The following is a 7,340-nucleotide window of genomic DNA, read 5'->3' as shown; positions in this document are numbered from 1 at the left end:
TAGGCGGTATGGGTTTTGTTCATTGTTGAAGGTTGTTGAAGGTCGTACGGTGACCTATATTTGTAAACTTCTATTTCATTTGATCTCTGGTGGAGAGTTGTCTCATTGGCAATCATACAACATCTTATTTTTATATTTTAGGTCATATTGACGCATAATCATTCATTTGGCTTCAGGGGCAACCTTTTAAAAATATTCTTTTGCAATTTCAGAGAAATGTGCGCATCGTTGATCAGAAAACAATTTAAATTATAGGGAAAAGGATGTAAATCATATAACTATACCATGCTGTTTTACATAATTACTTGATTAAACAGTGAACCATAACTTTTATAATTTTGGAATATTGGAAGACAGTAGCGGCCTCTTTAGATTATGCCAACAACGTGGTTCCATGCAAGCATACCTTCTGTTATGTACAGCAAATTAATGCAAAATTTCTAAACCCCATTTTTAAACTATGATTTAGCGTATTATTAATATATTTTGCCTGAAAACATCATTGTGTCTTGTATTTTTGGAGATGAGCATGTATTCGTTGATTTATAGTAGAAACAATAATAAAATGTTTCTTTTATTTTATCTGCGTTAAAAAAATGTTTATTTTTACAAGTGCGTGGATATATTATATACATTACTGTCTTTTGATGAAGTGAATATTTGGTGTTTTTTTTAAATTTAAAAAAAAAAACTCATATTCGCTGATGCCAACGGAGTGAATATCAGTTTTTTCAAAAGTCAATTAAACCATATATTCACAGAAACAAAACACAGTTATTATTTTATTCCATATTCCGAGAGAAACAAGTGTATTTAATGCCAATTATTTACCAAAATAAATTGTACATCACACATTGTACCATAATTATACTTATAAAAAGCCCGTGGTGTAGAAGGCGGTAAATTATTATCTGACTTCTCTTGTGCTATTTTTTATGAGTTATAAAATCATATCCCCTTTTCTGTCACCTTTCTTGTAATGATTTTTGAGTACATTCTACGATGTTTCTTTTGTTATTCGACTTATCAAGATTATAAGAAGGAGGATTCATATCCAAAAAAAACTAGTTTAACCCAACCACATTTTATTAACAGAAGAATTATATTCCAATGAAAAATTTCTTACAGACTTAAAGTATTATAAACGAAGCTAAGAAGGAAGAAGTTTGGAATTTTCAAAACAGTTACAGAATTCCTCTTTTCTACAAGCAAAAAGGAGGAAGATACCAAGGGGACATTTAAAACTCATAAGTTAAAGGGAAACTGACAACATCAGGAAGGGGCGTCTTTATTTAAGTAGAGCGATGGTCATCAGTCACAAGATAATAATTAAGCCAAACTGGTATGCTAAACGTTTTCCATCGATCACATTAAAATTTGTTCTGTTAAAATGAACTAACATGACTTAGTAGTGACAATCATCTGCTATATTACCTTGAGATACATTTCTGATAAGATCCTTATAATTTTCTTCTTGACCAACTACTCCTTCCTATCTAAGAGATCATAGACAATTGTAAAAAGCTCGTACATTTGATATGTTTTAAGTAAACGCCTTATCGACCTTTCGACAGGTCCTTGATCTATCAGCAGACTCTAGAACGCCATAATTGAAGATGACCTTTATTCATTTAGAAAATTAGTCTCTTTTACGCATTGTTTCAATTCGCTGCTTTAGGTTAAAGAAACCTAGTGCCCTAGAAGACACATGCCGAATTGTATGCCATTAAAGAGATAAAATACTCTAACAAAATAGACATTGATTGGAAAAGTCAATGCGAAAAAGGATTAAAAATCGTCCTCCATCTAAAATAGATTGGAAACAGTGTCGTCAGGTCATAAAAGACACGCTCTTTCATTGTATTGTAAAAATTGGTGTCAACGGGGAAAATCTGATAAAAAATCTCTTGATTCTTATTTAAATAATTGTACGAATGTTGTGGATATTCAAATATCACATTTTGAAAATAATTTAGAAATAAATAAAAGAGTACATAATACGCCTATTTCTAGAATAAGAAACAAACTTCAAGTACAAACAATTAAAGCGGTTTGTGTTTGTATCGGCCGACAAAGCAGCAAACAATATGGTGGTGGTATGATGTAAATACTACACGGAAGTTCTTAAGAATATAATTGTAAATTCTTCTACATTCAGGTCAGTGCGCCTCACAGAGAGTCATATATTTAACAGTCATATCATAACCACATTACAACTTAAGGCCTCTTCTGAACATTTGAAGGTTCCTACTATGTATTGGTTACCTAAACTACACAACAAACTCGTAAAATATCGTTTCATCTCGGCCTCTTGTAAGTGCTCTACAACTTATCTTTCAGTACTTTTAACTAGTTCCTTAACTACTATCAAAGAATTTAATATATCATTAACTTTAGTAATAAAACATGATATGAAAATAGTGGAATTTACTATTTTTGGAGTGTGAAAAATTCTTTGGGTGTTTTAGATAAATTACGTGCTTTTGATGGTCTTTTTGATTCTGGTGACAGTTTTGGCTTTTCAATTCTTTAAACTACTCTTCCGCACAATCTTATCAAATTCCACACAATCATATCAAACAAAAGTGTTACTATTTAATTAAATTGCCGTTTGATAAATCTGATTGCAAATAAATTTTGCTGCAACTCATTGAAAGCCTTCTTCTCTAATGAGAAAGGTAAATATGCTAGATATAATTATACTTACTGGAGGTATGATGAGATGATTGAAGCTGTTAATTTTCTCCTTGACAACATTTATCTATGTACGTTTCAGCAATAAAGTATATCGACAGACTGAAGGTATTCCTATGGGCACCAATTCGACCCTTTAATAGTAGACTTGTTCTTGTACTGTTATGAATCACAGTTTATGGCCGAACTCAGTAAAGATCCGTCTAAATTCCATTTAATTGATAAATTCAACAACGCTTATCGTTATTTTGATGATATGTTTTCGTTAAATAATCAAGAATTTTCTAAATATTGCTGAATATTACTAAAGGAATATCAAATCAAATATAAACGGCAATAACTGTCCTTTCCTAGACTTAGATATTTCAGTTTTACACAAAAATTTACGACAAAAGGGATGATTTTTCTTTCCCTGTTGTTAATTTTCCTTTTTTGGAAAAAAAAGGATGTTCCTTTGGCACCATCTTACGGTGTTACTAATAATATTGTTATATTTACATATACATATATATATGCACATTCACGGTTCTACAATCTGTATTTTGGCATTGCACAAGGTCATATTTTTCTCTGACTGTTAATGACATCTTCACACTTAATACATTGGATGTTGGATGTGTACTGATTGATATTTTAGTCTTAGATACATGATTTTTTATTAGTTGTTATTGGCTTAGAACTAGCTGCCAGTAACTGTGAGTACTCTCAGATCTGTACTTGGTGTCTTTTTTGTTGTGGAGATAAATACCATGTCACGTCCGGTCTGTGTTTGTGTTACTTGTTTTTCTGCTTTGTATCGATCTGATGCGTTAAGCTCTGTTGAACTGATTTTTATAGTTTGTTCATATGTTGTGCTGTTACACCACTGTCCAAGGTTAGGGGAGAGTTGGGCGCCCGGAAACATGTTTAACCCCGCCACAATCTGTATGTGCCTGTCCCAAGTCAGCAGCCTGTAATTCAGTGGTTGTCGTTTGTTGCTGTTTATCATATTTGTATTTCGTTCATTGCTTTGAACATGAATCAGGCTGTTAGTTTTCTTGTTTGAATTATTTTACATGTCATTTTTGGGCCTTTTATAGCTAAATATGCGGTATAAATTTGCTCATTGTTGAAGGCAGTACGGTGACCTATAGTTGTTAACTTCTATGTCATTTGGTATCTTGTGGAGAGTTGTCTCATTGGCAATCATACCACATCTTCTTATTTTCATATTGTAACCACACTTGTTATTATACTTGTTATTATACTAGTTATCATACTTGTTAAACTTGTTATTATACTAGTTATCATACTTGTTAAACTTGTTACAATACTTGTTACTGCACTTGTTACCATAATTGTTATACAAATTACCATATGCTTGTTATACTTGTTATCATACTTGGTTTACTATTACCACACTTGTTATTATACTTGTTATAATTGTTACCACACTTGTTATACTTGTTACCATACCTGTTACCACACTTGTTATACTTGTTACCATACCTGTTACCACACTTGTTATTCTTGTTATCACACTGCCTATCATACTTGTTATCATACTGGTTATACTTCTTTTACTTCTTACCATAATTGTTACCACTCTTGTTACCAATCTTGTTATCATACTTTTTATACTTGTTACCAAACTGGTTTCCATACTTGGTATACTTGTTATCATACTTGTAATGCTGGTTTCCATACTGGTTATATTTGTTGTCATACCTGTTACCATACTTGTTTTACTTCTTACCATAATTTTTATCAAACTTGTTACCATACTAGTTATACTTGTTAACATACTTGTTATACTTGTAACCATACTTGTTATTATACTTAACAAGTTTTTATACGTGTTACCATATTTGACCAGTTTTTATACGTATTACCATACTTGCTAGATCAATTTACGGTATGGGTTTTGCTTATTGTTGAAGGCCGTACGGTGACCTATAGTTGTTAACTTCTATGTCATTTGGTCTCATGTGGAGAGTTGTCTCATTTGCCAGGAAAACCACATTTTTTAACTTTTTATATATTTTGTTACCACGCCTGTTATCACACTTGTTACCATACTTGTTACTATACTTGTTACCATACTTATTACCCCTCTTGTTACCATACTTGTTATCATACTTGTTACAATACTAGTCATCATACTTGTTAACATACTTGTTTTATGTTTAATCATACTTGTTATAATTGTTACCATACTTGTAACCACACTTGTAGTAATACTTCTAACCATAATTGTTATCAAACTTCATACCACTCTTGTTACCATACATGTAACCATACTTGTTATTATACTTGACAAGTTGTTATACTTGTTGGATTACGATACGGTATGGGTTTTTCTTATTGTTGAAGGCCGTACGCTGACCTATAGTTGTTAACTTCTACGTCATATGGTATCTTGTGGAGAATTGTCTCATTGGCAAGCATACCACATTTTCATATTCTAAAATTGTTACCACACTTGTACCATTCTTGTTCACATACTTATTACCCCTCTTGTTATCCTACTTGTTACTATACTTGTTATCATACTTGTTACCATACTTGTTACCTTACTTGTTATCATACTTTTATACTTGTTCCCCCTCTTGTTATCATACTTGTTACCATACTTGTTACCATACTTGCTCCATGTTGAAGGCCTCACTGTCACAATAAAAGTGCTATTCTTTTGCCTTTTGTGTTTTTTGCCGTGCATATACCTATTTTGTATCATGGATGGATATCCCATATCCTTTCTTTTCTATTGTTATACTTGTTACAATACTTGTTATCATACTTGTAATCATACTTGTTATCCCTCTTGTTGTTATACTTGTTACCCCTCTTGTTACCATACTTGTTATACTTGTTACCATTCTTGTTATCAAACTTGTTACCATACTTGTTATACTTGTTACCATTCTTGTTATCAAACTTGTTACCATACTTGTTATCAAACTTGTTACCCCTCTTGTTATCATTCTTGGGCATAAAATCGATAGTGTGCAACAGCTAAAATTGACTGATACAACCGTATCATGGACGTGACCTAATATATCTAGTTTTTAGTCATTTCCTTTTAGCACACGTTTCCATTTCAATGCTTTAAACCTTGCCCATTTTTGAGCAAATAAATAAGGTCAATGAATTGAAATATGAAAATGTGGTAAAGGTGACAAGCACCCCGGACAGCAGGGACTCTTTTGACAAAAAATCTTTAGTAAAAATACTCGTAAGTCATGAACATTTCAGAATAACTTACGATCAATTTTAATCGTAAGATATTTTGTAAAAAGAGTCAGCAGAACTTTATTTATCAGCACATGGTTCAAATAGTTTGGTTTTTTTTATCATGCCACGATTTTGTTAAGCATTAGATAGGAAAATAGTTTTTTACATATGTGTTCATTGATCTCATTATAACAAGCATAGTACTGAATGTTGGAGACTGGAATCATTTATTTATATCATACCAGTGATGACATCTAATGTCAAAAGAGACTCACGAAAACACAATAATAGAAACCAAAACAATATCGAGGTTTAACCGAGAATTCACAAGTGAAAACTATTTGTAATTCTGCTACAAAATTTAAGTTAAAAAATGAAACAACTATAATATCCTAAATGTTAAATGTACGTACCGGGAAATCACATGAACTGTGAATATTACCAGGCTCATACACTGGCTACGCTGTGTTCATGGGTTTATAGTGTTGTTAGTATGGCCAAGGAGGTCATAAAACCTCCTTGGTATGGCGAAACTAAGAAATAACCCGTGTATTTTATGAATGGAAGAACTCGGACAACCAGAATGATAAATGTTCATTAGAAATAACATTAACTTGCATTCCGCGAAACTGAAATCTCGATCTATAAAGTACACTGATGTACCAAAAGTCATGTATTATGAATAAATATCTCTGAGCCAGGAGCGCAATAAACGCACATTTTATACATATTAAAATAGTCAGCTATAAAAGGCTCCGACATATCAATATGTGAAACAATTCAAACGAGAAAACCAACAGTCTAATTTATGCTAAAACATTAAACGAAAAAAAAACCCCAGCAACTTACGACAACCACTGAATTAAATTATCTTTACCTCGGACCGGTACATACAGAACATGGCAAGGGGAGGGGTGTAAGCATGTGAGTCAGTGGTGCAACATATTAAGAATATATTGTAAAAATCCGTCAGAGATTGCTTGACTCATCAGACTGGCGCAAAAAAAAACTAACAAAAAGAAAAAATAGACTCGAAATTCCGATTTAAGACTACTTGCAGCTACTGAAAGCTAGTTAAAAGCCAATTGTAGCCTATAAATAAATCATATTTTTACAGACTAAAATATAAGGCAGTACACATCCAACGGATATAGTGAAAAACGTCATAAATATTCTAAGATAGCAGGAGTATCTTTACAATGCAAAATAGAAGTTTAAATGTATCGACAGGATATAGAACCATAAGTTTTCAGACCTGTGCAGCAATACATATTTAGTTATGTTTAATTTATCAAAAACAATTAAATATTAGTGCCGATAAAACCAATAATTAAAGATCTAAAACATGCACATATTTAGAACTTATATTAGTGAAATTTATTACCAGTAGTTTCTGGTAAATAATCTAAATCTGATTTTTAAGATTTTATTGT

The sequence above is a fragment of the Mytilus californianus genome, unplaced genomic scaffold (assembly GCF_021869535.1).
Source record: "Mytilus californianus isolate M0D057914Y unplaced genomic scaffold, xbMytCali1.0.p SCAF_4, whole genome shotgun sequence".
Lineage (NCBI taxonomy): Eukaryota > Metazoa > Mollusca > Bivalvia > Mytilida > Mytilidae > Mytilus > Mytilus californianus.
The sequence above is the reverse complement of the archived record's forward strand: the minus strand, read 5'-3'. Positions refer to the sequence as shown.